Raw genomic sequence first — 20,233 nt, 5'->3', positions numbered from 1 at the left:
CCTACAAAGGCATAAGCACTAGCTTCAAATAGGGAATTATATAGATTTAGGATTATTTGATGGATATTAATAAGGTTATTTTCATTAATTCATGCTAAAACAGCACATATATTTTAATTACTAAATACCACCATTTGCCCTACTAGGGCAGAACATGTTAAATCCTTATGGAGCAAAGGCGGATGGCACATTGTGTTAGAGACCTGTGCTGCCATGACAGAGACCCACATGTGAGTCCGAGTCAGTCAAAAACACTGCTTAAAAACACTGCATATCCATATCTAATGGCCATTAGCCAAAGATGAGCTCTCTGGAGAGTTTTAGTGGTATTTTTATGAGATCTTGTTGGTGTTTTGCTAGTTTCTGTCAGTTATTGGGGTGATAGGAGCAGAATGCACATCTGCAGATTGGTATCAGGAAAATGTATTAACCGTTAAGGTGGAACCTTCGCTTAAAACCTTCACATAGACTGAATTTGCCTCGGCTGTACAAAATGTTTTCTTGAATAGTAAATATAGAATATAGTAAAGTGTATCATTTCATTACTGCAGTAGAACAGGTTTGGACAGCGACTCAGACTTTCATAGATGACTGTACATTTAAAGATGTCTCAGGCAGTGTGTGTGTGTGTGTGTGTGTGTGTGTGTGTGTGTGTGTGTGTGTGTGTGATCCACACCCTCTGTTGTCCTATCTATTTAATTTAATTAATACAGTGTGTTACATCAGAATCTGCATTGTCAGGTGTTCTCTTAGGCGTCCGAACACAAAGGGCTACGATTTATGCCATATCTTCACAAAACTGGTGTGTGGACTTCAATTATAATGAAAATAATGCTGACATTTGTAAACCCTATTTGGACATCACATGCAAATCAATTCTTGCACGGCAGGGCCTAATTTACTCTAATGTACAGATTCCCAACATCCTGCACGTTTTAGCGTTTTCCCTGCTCTAAGAGCTGTTAATTAGCTAATTAGTTGAATCAATTGTATTGGGAGTGGGGCAAAGACAATGTGCAGGACAGGAGGTACTCCAGGACCAGTGTTGGGAAACTAGTGCTCTGGTGCATGCATTCGTGAGAAAGATATATACATGGCAAGATTCTGAAGTCATATGCAAAGTTTGGGCGCTCATACATGGAGCAGTGCTAAATATAGATAACTGTTTCTCAGGAGCCATAAGTTTGACTGAGATGAAATTTGGTGCCCTGTGTAAATGTGACATGTCAAATGTGCATGTGATGGCAGGAAACATAAGTAAATAAGAAATATCTATAAGCTATGAGCAAATTTGTATGTCATTACAAAATCCCACAGTGCTGAGCTGCTGGTACAAACATTAAAGGTAATGAGAGAAAGTTAGGTGCACCACTAGTCATACCTGATAATACACATATGTCAAACACAAGGCCTGCTTCATATTTCTATTTGGTCCACGTACTGATATGAGTTTTAAATTGGCCCGCTTCCATACTGCCTGTGCTGCACTGAACTACAAGTCCCAGCAAGCCTTGCCAACATGCTGTGCGCTAAACATCAGGTTACCGCCACTCCACCTCCTCTCACCCACATATGCACAAGCACAAGACAGTTGATCCAGTGCACTGTCTGGATGTCAAAATTAGTAACGGTTTTAACAGCAACATTGTTCCCTATTATCAAAAAAGTACAGGATTAGCTCGCTAGCAGTCAATCTAAAGGCAAAGTGGTTCAAAATAGATCCAAGATGGCAGCACAGCAGTAGCACGCAGCAGCCTCTCCAGATCCAAAGTGGTGCTATTTTTTGTTTCGTAGCCTGTTTTTTTGTTTTGTTTTGTTTTTTTTACAGCATATGGACATCAGAGAAACCGGTGTTCATGTTTAACATTTGCCGACACTGTTAAAATACAGAAATTATGCACCAATCAACCTTCATGATGATCTGCTGGAGGAATACACGGCATCAGTGACCAGCTACATCAGCAAGTGCATTGATGACGTCAACGTCTCCAAGACCATCACCACACATTCCAACCAGAAGCCGTGGATGACTGCGGAGGTACGTGCAATACTGAGGACCTCTGCTAAGAACAGCGAGGGCCAAACTGTCCCAGCCCATCAGAGTGGCAAAGCACGCACACGCCCAGAAAATCCAGAGTCACTTCACAGATTCAGGTCATCAGCAACTACAGGACAACATTACTCTTCTTTGACAGTGATGCCTCCCTTCCAGATGCACCGAACAACTTCTACGCTCGGTTTGAGGCACAAAATTACGTGACAGTGAGGAAGACCACCCGCCCTCCCAACAACCAGGTGCTGTGTCTAACCACAAGGAATATTTTACACAGAGTCAACCCACGGTAGGCTGCTGGACCAGAGAACATTCCTGGCAGAGTGCTCAGAGGATGTGCAGGCCAGCTAGTAGATGGTCTCACTGACATCTTCAACATCTCCCTGAACAGCGCCATCGTTCCTACATGCTTCAAGGCTACCACCATTGTCCCCATGCCAAAGAAATCTTCAGTGTCTTGCCTCAATGACTACTGTCCTGTTGCACTCACAACCATCATCATGAAATGCTTCGAGAGACTCGCGAGGCCCCTCAGTGGACCCATTGCAGTTTGCGTATCCCACCAACCGCTCAACAGATGATGCCATCGCCACCACCCTACATCTGGCCCTCACCCACCTGGACAAGAAGTATACCTACGGTCGAATGCTATTCATAGACTTCAGTTCAGCATTCAACACAATCATTCTTCAGCACCTGATTGGAAAGCTGAACCTACTGGTCCTGAACACCTCCATCTGCAACTGGATCCTGTACTTCCTAACTGGGAGACCTCAATCAGTCTGGATGGGGAACAGCATCTTTAGCACCACCACACTGAGCATGGGGGCCCTTCAGGGGTATGTGCTCAGTCCACTGCTGTTCACTCTGCTGACTCACGACTGTGCAACAAGGCACGGCTCCAATCACATCATCAATTTCGCAGATGACATGACCGTGGTGGGTCTCATCAGCAAGAACGACGAGTCAGCATACAGAGAGGAGGTGCAGTGGCTAATGGACTGGTGCAGAGCCAACAACGTGTCTCTGAATGTAGACAAAACAAAAGAGATGGTTGTTGACGTCAAAAGAGCACGGCGCGACCACACTCCACTGAACATCGATGGCTCCTCCATGGAGATCATCAAGAGCACCAAATTCCTTGGTGTTTACCTGACAGAGAACCTCACCTGGTCTGTCAACACCAGCTCCATAAAAAAGAAAGCCCAGCAGCATCTCTACTTTCTGCAAAGGCTGAAAAAAGCCCATCTCCCACTCCTCATCCTCGCCATGTTCTACAGAGGAACTATTGAGAGAATCCTGAGCAGCTGCATCACTGTCTGGTTCAGAAATTGGACATCATTGGATTGCAAGACCCTGCAGAGGATAGTGAAGACAGCTGAGAAGATCACTGGAGTCTCTCTCCCCTCCATTACAAACATTTACACCACACGTTGCATCCACAAAACCGACCCTACACACACCTCACACAAACCCCTCACACTCTTCACCCTCCTGTCATCTGGAAAAAGGTACCGAAGCATTCAGGCCCTCACGGCCAGACTGTGTAACAGCTTCATCCCCCAAGCCATCAGACTCCTCAATACTCAGACATTGGACATACACTGACACTGACACACACACACACACACACACACACACACACACACTGAACTGAACACCACCCCACTCCCATTGTAATATTTGCACATTACCTGCACTGACTCTGTTGCATTTTTTCTGCTACTGTATTATAAAAATATAGTATTTATTTTGTCACTATTATACACTTTACCTAGCTGCTACCACAATAATTACTATTTCCATATTTGCTATAAGTTAATCTGCTGAAGGCTAAGTCATAGCATGTTATGTTTACATGTATACCTTTTTTAAATTATATTGTTACTCCTTGGCAGGTATCTTCTACACTACCTGTTATATCAGACACGTCCACACTAAAACTGTTTTCTGTTCGGCGCTACACTGTCACTTACTGTATCTATTGTCCTGTTTTAGTAGTATTGTACTTTCCTGTGCTGTTAGCGCACGTTTGCACGTGCACTTTGTGTAGATCTTATTTAGTTCTTTGTGGCCTCATGTGGTTAGTGTGTTGTTTTATGTAGAACTATGGTCTGGAGGAGCGTTGTTTCGTTTCACTGTGTACTGTACCAGCTGAATATTGTTCAAATGACAATAAAACCACTTGAACTTGAATTTGAAAGTACAGTTTAGTCAAGACTGGACAGTTGTTTGCTTTTATCCCAGAAACTATGCCACTGCTCTGCCTAGAGTTCGCCCATTTGCTGTGCGTTTGGTAGCACGTACGTGTGTGAACAGCTGTTCTCCGTCATGAAGATAAACGAAGCATCTCACAGATCACAACTTACAGACTAGCACCTTCGTTCAATTCTCAGAGTTTCAGCAGCTCAGGACCCCAAATATTGATAAACTTGCATCAAAGAAAAGAAACCAGGTTTTAAGTAGTAGCAAATAGATAACAAAATAAGCCTTAAAACCTGATAAACACTTAAATAGTTTGGCCAGTTAATTTAAGTGTTATTCATGATTGTTATGTTTACTTTTAGTTATTTGATGCTTAAAGTTGTGTTACCTGTTATATGAATTTTATATTTGTATGAAACAATGACTAATTTGAGTCACTGCAGCATCACATTTTTTTTTTTCAACAAAAAATAAATATAAGCCATATCTGGCCTGCGGCTTGGTCTATTTTTTTTTTTTATATGGCCCCTATGTTGATTGAGTTTGACACCCCTGTGATAATGTATTCCTTCTTCTTCAACCACATTTTGCAACTACACCACTAATTAACGTGACCTCTTGCAAAAATGTCAAGAATATTCTTTTGGCTCAATTAAACATGCCAGTAGTGTAATCTTGAGCCTTGTTTTTGTCCTTGTGTCATTATCATTTAAAATATCATTAGCTACTAAATTTATTTTCCTAGTCTCTAATCTTAGTTTCTAGACAATAATATAACCTGAAGTCACTTTCTACCACATTGAAATTACCCTGTGTCGCTGGAGGAGATGTTCTATTTCAACCAGCTTAGCCCAGTGGAAAAATTGACCAAATTCTGTACCAAACTTCAAACATATTTGTGTCGACAACAGCTACTTCACTGTTTTTAGGGGTTTTATTTGTTTGTTTGTTTTTGTACTTTACAACTTTATTGCTTGGTTCTAGGGTTAGGGTTGGGGTTAGAAAGTCTAGAAAATTGTGGTATCATGTTTTTAATCTCCTTATACCATTGCTATTAATTTGCCTTTGCACCTGATAATAGCGAATGGTGTGAGTCGTCATTGTTTAACAGAAAAACACTATCAGCAAGATGCCTTCATCCATCTAGTAGCTAGGACAAATCTCTTTACCTTTTTACTCAGTTCTTCTGTGAAATAATATTATATCTTGAGATAAGGTAAAATATCAGGACATGAAATTTTACTCACTACTTCACATTTCCAAAAATAAATACACACATACATATCCCCATGCAGTGTAAAGATGAAAGGAGGTGGATAAATAATCTGCTGTCTGTTTTCCAAAGAGCAGACTCTGCTATGCTAATGGACTCATTTGTAACTGTAAAGAGTGACTGTTTGACGGTTTGCGTCTGGACCAGCTTAACTGGAGAAAAAAGCTGCCTAGGGAGCCATCTCTCTCTGTCTCTCTCTGCTTCTCCCTACTTTTCTTTTTTTATCCCCTCCAGAGGCCTTTTACTCATAGTCTCTCTTTTAATGACAAATACATTGTGCCTTCTTAGCTGTAGAACAATGGAGAGAGTATAAATGGATGAATTGATGAAGAGAGGAAAAAAGAGATTTGTGAAACAGTGATGACTCTATTCAAATGCAGAGGAGAGGATGGAGGATAGAAGTGCATGAGGACAAGTACTGATTGTTCTTCCAGATTATCTTCTTTGCAATTGGCATATCAGTGACAAGTGTGAAAAGCAGTATAACATTTGCTTTGCACAGTGTTCTCTGTTTCCTCCAGTTTGCTTTGCTTTCGAAGATTACCCACCTTCTTGCACATTTCTCATATTTTCTTTGGGTGCTATCCAGATTAGGTGAATTAAGGTCAAAAGTTAAGTTAACATTCACTCATGAAACATTCTCTGTATTCTGAGTCGCTCTGCATGGGTGCTTGAGTTAACTTAAAATAATTTATATTTTTTCAATAGATCTAGACTATTGCTTTTAAACATGGACGGAAAGATCATGGATAGAAAATGCAGACTGAAGAATCAGATCAGATCAAGAACCAACCCCCCCCCCCCCCCCCCCCCCCCCCCCGCCGCCCCCCACCGCTGTCAACTGCAACGGAAAAAGACAATTTAAAAATATATAAGTAAAAAGAAAGACTAATATGATGATATATAAATGAGCTGATGGTGAGCCTTCAAATAAACATTGAATACATTCAATAGGAGTCTAGTACAGTGAGGGAAAAAAGTATTTGATCCCCTGCTGATTTTGTACGTTTGCCCACTGACAAAGAAATGATCAGTCTATAATTTTAATGGTAGTTGTATTTGAATAGTGAGAGACAGAATAACAACAAAAAAATCCAGAAAAACTCATGTCAAAAATGTTATAAATTGATTTGCATTTTAATGAGGGAAATAAGTATTTGACCCCCTCTCAATCAGAAAGATTTCTGGCTCCCAGGTGTCTTTTATACAGGTAACGAGCTGAGATTAGGAGCACACTCTTAAAGGGAGTGCTCCTAATATCAGTTTGTTACCTGTATAAAAGACACCTGTCCACAGAAGCAATCAATCAATCAGATTCCAAGCTCTCCACCATGGCCAAGACCAAAGAGCTCTCCAAGGATGTCAGGGACAAGATTGTAGACCTACACAAGTCTGGAATGGGCTACAAGACCAGTGCCAAGCAGCTTGGTGAGAAGGGGACAACAGTTGGTGCGATTATTCGCAAACGGAAGAAGCACAAAAGAACTGTCAATCTCCCTCGGCCTGGGGCTCCATGCAAGATCTCACCTCGTGGAGTTGCAATGATCATGAGAACAGTGAGGAATCAGCCCAGAACTACACGGGAGGATCTTGTCAATGATCTCAAGGCAGCTGGGACCATAGTCACCAAGAAAACAATTGGTAACACACTACGCCGTGAAGGACTGAAATCCTGCAGCGCGCGCAAGGTCCGCTGCTCAAGAAAGCACATATACATGCCCGTCTGAAGTTTGCCACTGAACATCTGAATGATTCAGAGGACAACTGGGTGAAAGTGTTGAGGTCAGATGAGACCAAAATGGAGCTCTTTGGCATCAACTCAACTCGCCGTGTTTGGAGGAGGAGGAATGCTGCCTGTGACCCCTGGAACACCATCCCCACCGTCAATCATGGAGGTGGAAACATTATGCTTTGGGGGTTTTTTTCTGCTAAGGGGACAGGACAACTTCACCGCATCAAAGGGACGATGGACGGGGCCATGTACCGTCAAATCTTGGATGAAAACCTCCTTCCCTCAGCCAGGGCATTGAAAATGGGTCGTGGATGGGTATTCCAGCATGACAATGACCCAAAACACACGGCCAAGGCAACAAAGGAGTGGCTCAAGAAGAAGCACATTAAGGTCCTGGAGTGGCCTAGCCAGTCTCCAGACCTTAATCCCATAGAAAATCTGTGGAGAGAGCTGAAGGTTTGAGTTGCCAAACGTCAGCCTTGAAACCTTAATGACTTGGAGAAGATCTGCAAAGAGGAGTGGGACAAAATCCCTCCTGAGATGTGTGCAAACCTGGTGGCCAACTACAAGAAACGTCTGACCTCTGTGATTGCCAACAAGGGTTTTTAAACCAAGTACTAAGTCATGTTTTGCAGAGGGGTCAAATACTTATTTCCCTCATTAAAATGCAAATCAATTTATAACATTTTTGACATGCGTTTTTCTGGATTTTTTTGTTGTTATTCTGTCTCTCACTATTCAAATAAATCTACCATTAAAGTTATAGATGGATCATTTCTTTGTCAGTGGGCAAACGTACAAAACCAGCAGGGGATCAAATACTTTTTTCCCTCACTGTATATTGCAAATATATTGTGGCATGAACAGTTGTCAATGTTACGTTAAATAATTACCACAAATTGTTCTTTATTTAACAAGATCCACCATAATTATTCAGCAGCATATAGAATAGCACTTGATCCAGCTCAACTCAACTCTAAAAGTGGCCCTTTATGTATTTAGTATGATATATCTTTTTTCTGCTGTTTACATTTTCTCACTCTCTTCATGTGATTATGAATTAATAGACTTTTAATAGAATTAATAGTCTCTTTCCTTTTGTTCAACTCAATCTCTGATCTTTCTTTCTTAGTCATTTCACCCTCTCTTCAATGATTTATGTCTGTCTCTTGAGGTTGACATGTCTCAGCTCCTCAACATCCATCATGCCATGTTGCAGTTGGCTCCACCAGGCTGCACACTTCTTCTTGTGTGTTGTGCACATTTGATTTGTGATGGCGAGTTCTTAAATGGGTTTAGAAAAACAGAGACATTTGGCAAAAGATGCTGATGATGTACTAAGGAGTGCCTGAAGTCATTCAAAATCTGCTTTGAAGCTCATTTTTTTAAAATAATAAATAATAAATTGCATGATACAGCAAAACCTCATGTCATTCTCTTTTATGAAGTCCTGGTTAAACCCTTAGATATGCCCAGTTTAGCTATCCTTTTGCATATTTTAACCTGAAAGCCTGTCAAGGTGCGTATTATTAACAGTTAAACTGTGATCTTTCAGAAATAAGGCAGTACGTGTAGGGCTATGAAATTAGAATATACTGATTGCAACAGTTGGAGAGTTTCCATTCGGTTTTTGGCCTCCAGAATTTTTTATACATCAGAATATTTTGAAGCCAGATTGGCTCAGTGAGCTGTGATAGAAATATTGGTTATTTGCAGATACAGTAAGTTTATATGTGCTATAAATACAGTATAGATGCTATATTGCTTGTTACAAACATCAAAATGGGGGAAATATGTTATCTTAATGACTTTGACCATGATGGATGTTGATGCCAGTCAGGCTGATGTGAGTTTTTCAGAAACTGCTGATCTCCTTGGATTTTTACAAAAGTCTCTAGAGTTAACACAGAATGGTGTGAAAAACAAAACTCTGTGTCGATGATAGTGGCCTGGAGATGAATGGCCAGACTGGAGCTGACAGGAAGTCTACAGTAACTCTGATAACTTTTACATTTACATTTAGGGCATTTGGCAGTTACACTTAGCTAGAGCGACTTACATTTATCACAAATAACCACACTTTGCAGTTGTGGTGAGTAGAAAAGCATCTCAGAACACACAACACACTCAACCTTGAAGTGGATGGGCTACAACAGCAGAAGACCACACTGGGTTCCACTCCTGTCAGCCAAGAACAGGAATATGGCTACAGTGGGCACAGGCAATGATTTTTCCACTCTTTAATTGTCCAGTTTTATCAAACCTGTACCCACACTTGTGTTCACAGACTGAAGAGATCGCACAACAACTGGGTTAATTTTTATTGATAGCATAAAATGTGTTCTTAAATCCTCTGTTGAAACGGTGCAGTGTGGCTGTTCTGTGTGGAAGGACCCCCTAATATTGTTTGGGAAATAATGTTCTTAAGAATTCAGTTTAAGTGTAAATGTAGAACTAAGTGGGCAATTTCATCCATGCACTTCACCTTGCATTCTATACCTTGAACCTACAGCGTGTGTCTCTTATGCATGATATAATTCATGAATGCCACCTCCCTAGTTTGTTTGAAGGGCACATTTTGCATTTTTCACGATAAGCAATTACTGTTGTGTATAGATTTATTCAGAACCTTGCAGTCTGCAGAGGGAAAGTATCAGCATATTAGATGAAGCTTGTAAAGTCTTGTGTATTTCTAAGAGCCATGTTATGGTTGTAGAGAGACTATGTTCCTAAACTGTTACTGGAAATATCAGTGATATATTCCTTTGTGTAGCAGTAGTATTGGGACACTGTGTTAAATGCAATATGTTTCCAATATGTTAATTGGATTTTTACTGAAAGATCTGCAGCTCAAACATTGATTTCTCTAGTAAACATTAAAGGACTGTAATAAATATTTCTTTAACGACTTGCTTTCAAGGAAGAGCTTGCTTTATCCAGATTGACATGATTTGTGACTGAAATATGGAGAATCAATTTCTCTTGAGCTTTCGGCATAGTTATTAATCTGGCTGATGAACTTACTACAGGGGAGAAAAGCAGTAATCATAGAGTTGATTTACCAGAGGCTTACTTTGACAAAGCCCAGTGCCAGCCATTAGTTATTAGCTGTTGAAATAATGAAGTAATGAATAAGCTGGAGATAACCATTGTCTACAGCCAAGCTTGGGGAGTAACAGAATACATGTAACGGTGTTATGTAATCAGGATACAAAAAACTGCTAACTGTAATCTGTTATAGTTACGTCCAAAAAAAAAAGTAATTAGATTAAATGTACATTTTGTAAAAAAAAAAAAAAAATGGGAATACTATCAGGGTTACAATTTTTTTCATTTAAAACCAAAGAAATTCATATTTTGACATAAAATAATATAGCAGCTGCTTGATTATAGTTCTGGTTCTAAGTTAATTTGGTAGAAATTAACACAAATTGTTCTCTGAAATACTTTTGTTAGGGTGACCATGCATTCCGGATATGTCCTCCTTTTTAGACCTTAAAAAAGCGTCTGGCCAGGATTACTAAATTTGAGAAAATGTTTGGGATTTGGCTTTAGTTCCATTATGATGTTTAATACTGCTTCATGATTGCATTGCTTAACCCCTCTCTGTAATTCCCACCTTCTTGCACACCAATTGGGTGATTATAAAAGGCTTGCAACAACTATTGTCTAAATTCCTGCCTCTCAACCATTAGCCTACTCTCAGCGAACGTGTGAAGGTGAAGCGCTTTTGTGTATGGCATACAACAGTTGCTTGACAATAGCAGCAAATGACAGCATTCCTGAGTCGAAACAATACCCATGGCCTTATAAGGTCATTTTTTAGGTACACTCGTGGCATCTGATATTTTATGTTATTCCATGTAGGAAAAATGTAAAACGTGGGCAGAATGAATATATATATGTGTGTGTGTATATATATATATATATATATATATATATATATATACACATATATGTATATATATCTATATACATATATATATATATATATATATATATATATATATATATATATGTATATATATATATATATATGTGTATATATATATATATATATATATATATATATATATATATATATATATATATATATATATATATATATGTATATGTATATGTAACGCTAATAGTGTGTCTTTTTCAGTGTATTAAAGTCTGCATACATAGTAACACTGTTTTGAATTCTGCTAAGACAGTTTACAATGTTTTCAAAGCAGCCAATATTCATCTTCAGTATTTTTGGCATGCAGGTTATATTAATATTATCTGTTAACTCTTCATAGGTATGTCTTTATTTCGTCTTTTCTTGCCTCTGAGTTCATTCTAAAAGAATCGAATATCTCAATATATATATATATATATATATATATATATATATATATATATATATATATATACACGCACACACACACACACACACACACACACACATATGACTTCAAAAACAGGTCTATTTTTTAACCATAAACCAGTTTATTGTTACACATTTAACAGGAATTCAAAATAACTGAACGGTTAGATGACGGAAAATGATGCAGAACATGGTTTCTTTTTTTCAACTTCTGTTAAATAGGGAATTTTAGAGAACACTTGTTGAGACTGACATGATTTCAGACATAAACATACAAGCTAGATACTAAACAAGCAGTAGAACATTAGCAATACTCAGACACTTACAATACTCCTGACACTTACATTATTGTTGTTGTTATGATAATGATGATAATAAATACAGATCTTCATATAAATATAGATGTTGTTTATGTGTAAAGCATTCGTCTAAACAGACCTTTGATCAGGTTTGATTTCAGGGTACATGTAAACAGATTTCAACAGAGTTGCGAGTTTAGGGTACATATATTAACAGATTTTCAACAGACGTATGAGTTTAGGGCACATGTAAACAGATTTTCGACGGAGGTTCAAGTTTAAGCTTCATGTAAACAGATTTTGAAAGAGCGTTGAGTTTATGGTTCATGTAAACGGTTCATTGAGAATTTGCAGTCAGAGTGATTGCAGAATTAAATTTGTATTCATGCTTGAATTTATATTTACATTTGCAAATTTATATGCATGCATTTGCACATTTATATGCTTGTATACATAATCAGTGTTGTGCATCGTTTTGGTGAACTGCGTAAGATATTCATAAGTTACAGAGCAAAATAATCAGGAGAAAAGTTTGCTCCTAACTACACTTCACACAATTTAATAAGAAGAAATTCTTCTCAAAGTTGCTTTGAATAACAAGAAGTTGAAGACTAGTTCTGGGTTTTGCAGTCAGGCAGCAGTAATGGCGTCTCATTTGGCACAATGTTTTTGTACTCAGGCAGTTATGCATTGTGACACTTACACTCCACACAAGAATGAGCGTGCTCTCTATCTTAGTGGGTTTCAGATGCTGGTATGTTCTTGTCATTGTGCATGTGAATTTTCCCATAGAGGCTAATGGTAACACTCACACATACACGCACGCACATATGTGCACACAATGGCACAAGCCTACACATGCCCCTTTCATGCACTCTGTGTTTTTGCTGCCTGCATCACTGAAATGTCTAAATACACACAGTACTATGAACCTCTAACAAATGTCCAAACATTTTGATTTCCAAACATTTATTTTCTAAAACACTTAATAATGCAGACAACATTTTTGTATGTTGTGAAAACATTAATATCTTAAACAGTAGACAACTTTTCATACATATGTGTGGTGCCAGTTTTGTGTGACTGATATGTGGGTGGATCCTCTGTGTCTGCAGTGTATTGAATGTGTGTTTGTAAGTGTGAGAGTGTTAACGGGGGCCTGTAAAGAGATTTGTCATGTCCCTGTCACTGTGATCCCAAAATACTATTAGAATGATGTAAATAATGCATGACTCCTCCCCCTCTCTATTTTCCTGTACTTAACATGCCACATTATATATATATATATATATATATATATATATATATATATATATATATATATATATATATATATATCCACCCATCCGTTTTCTATGCCGCTTATCCTTCAGGGTAGCAGGGTACCTGGAGCCTATCCCAGGGGGCACGAGGTGGGTTACACCCTGTAGAGAGTGCCAATCCATCGCAGAATATACTCACTACACTACAGACACTTTGGACATGCCATTCAGCCTTCCATACACGGGGGAGAAAATGCAAACTCCGCACACTCAGGGTTGTGGCGGGAATTGAACCCCCAACTCTGGAGGTGCGAACCACATATATATATATATATATATATATGTATATACACACACACACACACACACACACACACACACACACACATATATATTATAACAGTGGAGAGTGGTCACAGTACGATTACATTTTTGGAACAGATTAGTTTTGGGCAATAGCCTTAGCACCATGCACTATGATTTTCTTATAGATTCTGGACTCAGCTCAGCTTGGCTAAGGCCAGTGTGTATGCGTGTGTGTAAGCAGAGATGCAGTGTGAATGTAAAACAGTATGGTGCAGGCAGTGGGTGAAGAGACCTGAAGCCATACTCACAAAAGGGGCTTTTCTTACCATTTAGCCCATGATTGACTAAAGTTTTTTGGGTAAAAACAGGTGCAAAATTTGATATCACTCAAAAAATGTGCTAATGTTTTACTAACAGGAGCTTGGGAAGGAAATTACGTGGAATATGCCCACTAACTGTTGGCAAATTAGCACTCGTTATATTGGATCTTGGTAAATCAGTCCCTAGGAGTCTTCCAAAGAGGCACTATCAAAAAAAAGATTTCTTCTTAAATCCTGAGATGAACTTTTACTTCGGAATCAGAAGAATTATTTTGCTAAGAGGAAAGGATGATTATATGCTTCATGAAATCGTTTCAGCACTGACTGGATGATACAGTGGCGGTCTCTTTGGTAAACTCATAAAATAAATGAAATCACATCTGGTGGAAAATAAAGCTAAAAATGAAGTGTCACATAATTAATACATAATCTTTGTCAGTTCTGTTTTGTATAAGTTATATATGAGAAATGTATGAGAGCATTTATTTGACATGTTACAAGATGTTATCAAATGGGTGGTACGATCATACAGCGAGTAGCATTGCCACCTGACTCCTGGGTGCCTGGTTTGACCTGTGTTTGACTTACTGCCTGGGTGGAGATTTTAATGCTCCCATCTTATGCCTGGTGTTACTGAAATGGGCTTCGGATCCACTATAACCTGACCAGGATAAAGTGGTTATTATAGAAGAATGATTGAATATAAGAATATAAATTGAAGCAAATTTCTTAATTAGCACACTCTACCAAAAGAGTAACCATGGCTGAAGTTGCTAAACACTGAAAGGATGGCATGCAGTCTGGAGAGGGCATTTATTGTGTGAATGAACAACATGACTCACTCAGTAGCTCATGACTGAGATGTTCCCAGTTCATTTGCACTACTTAACTGCTGTATTTTTTGTGGCCAAGAAGTGAAGATTCATTAAATCTCTGGTGTTATTGCACTGATGCTATTAATATAGTTACTTTTTTATTAATTTAATAGTTTTAACAATAGCAGCTTGTCATCAGGTGACTGTGCTGTGGGTTACCAACATCAGCCATGTTAGAACTACTCTGTGGACTACACCTAAATTGTTGGAGCTTTCTCTTTCTCTCGCACTGACACATTGTTTGCCTCCACAGTCTGAGCTAATTGATGCACTGGTGCATCCCCACAAGGCCAAATCTAGCATGAATGGCATATGACAGGTATAGTAGACAGGAAATTTGAAGAGCAGGATTTAATGGTACTCCATCAATCTCTTCTCATCATTGTGCAGTTTTGCACTTCTCTCCCTCCTCATGCTGCGCTGTGCTCTCCTGTCTCTTTCTCTTGTTCTTGTTATCTCTCCCTGTCCAGCTGTCCTGCGTGTGCCCTTACAGCCAAAAGCTCTGCTCTCTCATTAGCTCCTTTTATGAAAGCGGAGATGAGTTTGAAAGAATGAGACAATAGACTACAAGGATTATTCTGAGCTCATATCCATCACTACCACCCACCATACACCCATGAGTGCTCTACAGCCTCCACTCACCCCCCCCCCTCTCTCTCTCTATCACACACACACACACGCACACACACCCCTACACACATTGAGTTGTATTTTCATCTATTTTTATTCAGATTTATTTATTTATTTATTTTTTACCCATGTTTCCTCCGTTTCTTTTTACTTATGTATCTTTCACATACATAGTTGGCTCCAAGCATGCACACACACACACACACACACACACACACACACACACACACACACACACACACATATATACACACACACTATATGGCTAAAAGTATGTGGACACAGCTTCTAATTACTGACTTAAGGTGTTCAAGCCACACCCATTCCTAACAGGTACATAAAATTAAGTGCATAGCCATGCAATCTCCATAGACAAAAATTGGCAGAAAAATGGATCAAACTGAAGAGCTCCAACCAACCAACCAACCATCCATCTTCTATATCCTACTATATCCGCTTATCCTACTGAAGAGTTCAGTGACTTTAAATATGTCAACATCAGTTTGTGAAGTTTCTGCCCTGCCCTGATGGTCTGCGGCTGTATTTCAGGGTTTGGGCTTGGTCCCTCAGTTCCAGTGAAGTGTAAAGTTAATGCTACAGCATACAAAGACATCTTAGGCAATTGTTTGCTTCCAGGTTTGTGGCAACAATTTGGGGAGTGGAATGGAATGTCCAACAAGCACATAAGGTGTGATGGTCAGGTGTCCAAATATTTTTGGCCATATAGTGTATCATTACAGATGTAAATGTAGTGTGTCAGAGTCCTTGCCAACCTCAATGATAAGCTTCTTACTAATAGCTACAGCTTCTGTGGTGAATGTAGTGTTGAAAGAATGATGGTTGCCTTTTCCGTTTAGAAATTCCTGAAAGTCTTTTAGCCAGTGAAGTTGAGCAACATAGGAAATGACTTGAAAGTAAAGCAAATTGTGAACAGAAAGTGAACTTCTTTCTTGCTCACTCGGCCTCTTTTTTTAGTGAGCAATTATATTTAGAAATGCATGTAGATACAGATATTAATATAGATGTTTTGTTGTTGTTGTTGTTGTTGTTGCTGTGTACCCAATCTCTATGTGCATAAATCTGCATACATTATGCATGCTAGATGTCTATGCCTGTAAAATGTAGGCTCTTGTTAGCTAATTAACCTGTTCTTGCCACTGTGGCATTAGCATGAAAGTAGGCAGTTAAGTGCAAGGATGTTAATGAATTAGCCATCATTATAGCCTTTAAATCAGCTTGGCATGAGAAGCACAAGCAATCAGCACAGACAAGTTATAGTTTTATTCTATTTCTGCTACTTGGTGTGAGCATTATACCCACAGACATATGTACAAAACACATAAGAAATAAGTTTTTTGACTTGGGACTTTTTGTTCCCACCCGCTTTCCCAATACTGTTGTTAGTGTCAGGTTGTTTACTTTGCTGCTGCCAAAACACTGCTCAATCTGACACACCCACTAAGTCAAACATTTGAGTTTTTGTAGTGTTTAACTATAATTAATTTGTAATTAAAGCCACGGTGCATAGGATTTTGTTAAAAATAAAACATATTATTATTGAGTCAGGGGAGAAAAAAAAATCCTCTAAAACATGATGTTTCTGAGCAGCTGTGAATCACTATGGAAATCCTGTAACACTAACAGTCAGAGCTGTCAGGTTCAAATTGGTGGTAGTTTTCAAATGTGAGCTCAAATGCATACTATGTATCAAGCAGGCATCATAACATAGTGTAGCCTTTCCCCTTCAATAAGGCCTTAGAGCGACTTAGGTAACATTAGGTAGCTAGCTCACACTGGGACCTGTGGACAACATGTAAACTCCCTCCGCAGGCTTGTTTGAGTGGATCATAACAGAGAGAATTCTTTCCCCTTTGATAAGCCCATATTTCTGCTAGCTCACTATCATCAGTTCCCTCCTCTGTTCTGATCTGCAGAACAAACATGGCATTGATGATCAGGGTGGAAATTCACCAACACCATGCTGCAGGATAACAGCAAAGCACAAAACAGACAATGGGTACGATAACCTGATGTCTTGAATCCTTGTTGAATATGTATTACTTGACATTCACAACCATTAAATTAACTCATGTGGCCGAGAAGGGTGAAGCACAACCCACTTTATGGAATGCTCATCTGAGACTAGCTTGCAATTCCACCCACTGTAAATGCTTATTAAGTGAAAAATCTATAGTATCCTTTAATTTCCTGTGATATTACACTATATTCTATTATTGCTGCCATTTTGAGGACCAAATAGGGGACTGACTACATTAATGTTATTCTGTCTGTGCTTCGTTAAGAATTCATTCATTTTAATTTTAATTTCAATTAATGTTATCATAAGCTTCACTATAGTACATGCTACATACGATCGTGCTGTGAAAATAGCATTTGTTCTCAATCTTAGAGTTTAAGTGTTCAAATGAGGTGCTAAATTGCACAGAGATTCATATGGCTGATGTGAATAGTAGAGGAAGTAGTGCATAAGGGGAGAAGATGTGGCAGAAAATAGGAATCAGAACCAACATGATGCAAATATGATACAGAGTAAACAGGAATAAATTAAATAACAGGTAATAGGATGATGCATTAAACCACGTTCAGGTTAACAGTAATCCTGAGAGCCACTGAGCAACAGAGTGCCCGAATAGGGTTTAAAATGGCTGAAGAGACTTTCTGCCTCTCTCTACTGAAGCATCCATAGAGGCTGCAAGTGAAGACTCTGTGATGTAGATGTGGGTCTGCAGGATGAATAAAAATAATGCTACCCTTAGATTGGGTGAGGTCATTATTCATAGAGCAAAAGGAGACACGTAGCACCCCCTTTCTTTCCTCAGTCCCTTTCTTGCACTGTGCTTCATGGTTCAGCTCATAAAGACTACACGTTTCAAGTAGCACCAGTGATGTTTTTAAATCCCTACAAACACTTTTGAATTAATCCTGTGGTAGGTGTAAACTCAGAATATATGAATCAGCAAGACTAGACAAGCCTTGTTTTTGCCAGACCACAGGGTGCCTTAAGAGGCATTTCAGATGCTCTTATTTTTCTCTTTCTAAACCTATTCTGATAAATCTCTTCTGCTGAATCTCTGTTTTCCACCACTGGATCATCAACCATCCAATATTTAGACTATGGAAGCCCATTTGCAGCATCATCTAAACTATTTATAAAAAAAAAAGTCATAGTAACTAAAAAGCTTTTCACAAGAAAGTGTGAATCTCAAAAACAAGCCTGTGAAAGGGTTTTATTCACATATACCATATCTACAGAACACACATGTCTATACTAATTTATTTTTCATTCACACTGAGATTTACATACTTATCTAACTAATTTTAATCAAATTTTGCATCATTAAATGCACATTTGCAATTGTAGTGAACCAGAGATTAACCAAATCAAATTGAACATGTAAGTACAATGTTTTTTTGAGTGATTACCTCTGTGTATTGGCATTGTAAAATCATGAAGTGATCCGAAGAGCCATCTTTGTGTCATGGCACACAACAAATTTTGGTTCTGCAGCTGTTTACGGAAACCTCAATATCTTGGCTCAGGATGGGCCTAGCTCCTTGGAACAAAAACTGATCTCACATTACAAGATACATATACATATATAAACATTTTGCCCATTAAGTCGAAATGTAATGCTCAATATTGCTCACAGTTCCACTTTTAGCATCAATTTATAATGGGAACGGTTCAAGTCTCAGTCTTTTTGTGTGTGTGTGTGGGTGCGAGAAAGTACAATTCTTTTTTTAATTCCCTCAAATTCAGGTTGAATATCTCTCTTGGGAGATCAGATATGAACCTGAAATTTTCACAGAAATACGTCCTCTATAGTAGCATTCTGCTTTAAAAAATTGTGAGTTTGAAAAGTTTGAGTTGGAGGTAAACTCCGCAGGAAAGTGGACCTCCAGGGCCAGATCTGAAGAACCAGACTGATCTACCATGTTGGTACAGGTGTGCAGTTGGTGCTGTATGCATGAATAGATTTGATCCAAATATGGAAGTACAGTGTTCATTTGGATGTTTTACAAATAAACAGTATCATAAACAGAGCTGTGGTGTTGTTTCCCCCGTGATAAAAGCAGTAAGTCACTTCTGAGCTGTAGTCACTTGCTGCTTTTATCACAGGAGAAACAACACCACAGCTCTGAAAAACTTTTCACATTAGCAGTGATGGTGTAGTTAATATCTAATGCAAAACCTTTATAGCCATAACACAATATAATACGCTTCTAATTATTTTAAGATACTTCAATTCAATTCAGTTCAATTTTATGTGTATAGTGCTTTTTACAATTGACATTGTCTCCAAGCAGCTTTACAGAAACATATAAACATGGTATACAGATTTTAAATACTGAATCATAATTTTGATAAATGCCCCATATACAAAGTCAGAATTTCAATAAACGTTCTCATTATTATGATTGATAAGTGTTGGTACTGGGTATCCACATCACACTCCTGAAGGATGAGGACTTGACAGGGCTCCAATTCACTCACATGACCCAGAACTAAATAAATGACTCCAAAAAGCTTCCAACCTTCATAGAGACAGCATCCAAGAATGAGCATGGCTTCTGATTGGTCAGTTACAGGGCTGCATATTAATAATGCAGGGATCCCATATGCTTGCACATGTAAAACTAGATCACCAACTGTAGATATGAGAAACCTATGATGCCAGGAGCTCCCCCAAAGTCTGCTGGGTGAGGGGAGAACCATACTGTCACTGTGGAGATGTCCCTAGGCTTTTTGTGTGTGTGTGTGTGTGTGTGTGTGTGTGTGTGTGTGTGTGTGTGTGTGTGTGTGTGTGTGTGTGTGTGTGTGTGTGTGTGCGCGCACGCGCGCGCATGCATGTGTTAAGCATAAAATGCCTCATGTGATTTTCCACTTATTATTTAGGCATCA

At 38.9% G+C, this 20,233-nt stretch overlaps 1 pseudogene; it reads left to right on the top strand.

Annotated features, from left to right (window-relative positions):
• The first annotated feature begins 213 nt into the window (after positions 1 to 213).
• The window catches only part of LOC128629103 (uncharacterized), a 40,012-nt pseudogene continuing 19,992 nt past the window's right edge, over positions 214 to 20,233 (top strand).

Source organism: Ictalurus punctatus, chromosome 24 (assembly GCF_001660625.3).
Source record: "Ictalurus punctatus breed USDA103 chromosome 24, Coco_2.0, whole genome shotgun sequence".
Lineage (NCBI taxonomy): Eukaryota > Metazoa > Chordata > Actinopteri > Siluriformes > Ictaluridae > Ictalurus > Ictalurus punctatus.
The sequence above is the reverse complement of the archived record's forward strand: the minus strand, read 5'-3'. Positions and strand labels throughout refer to the sequence as shown.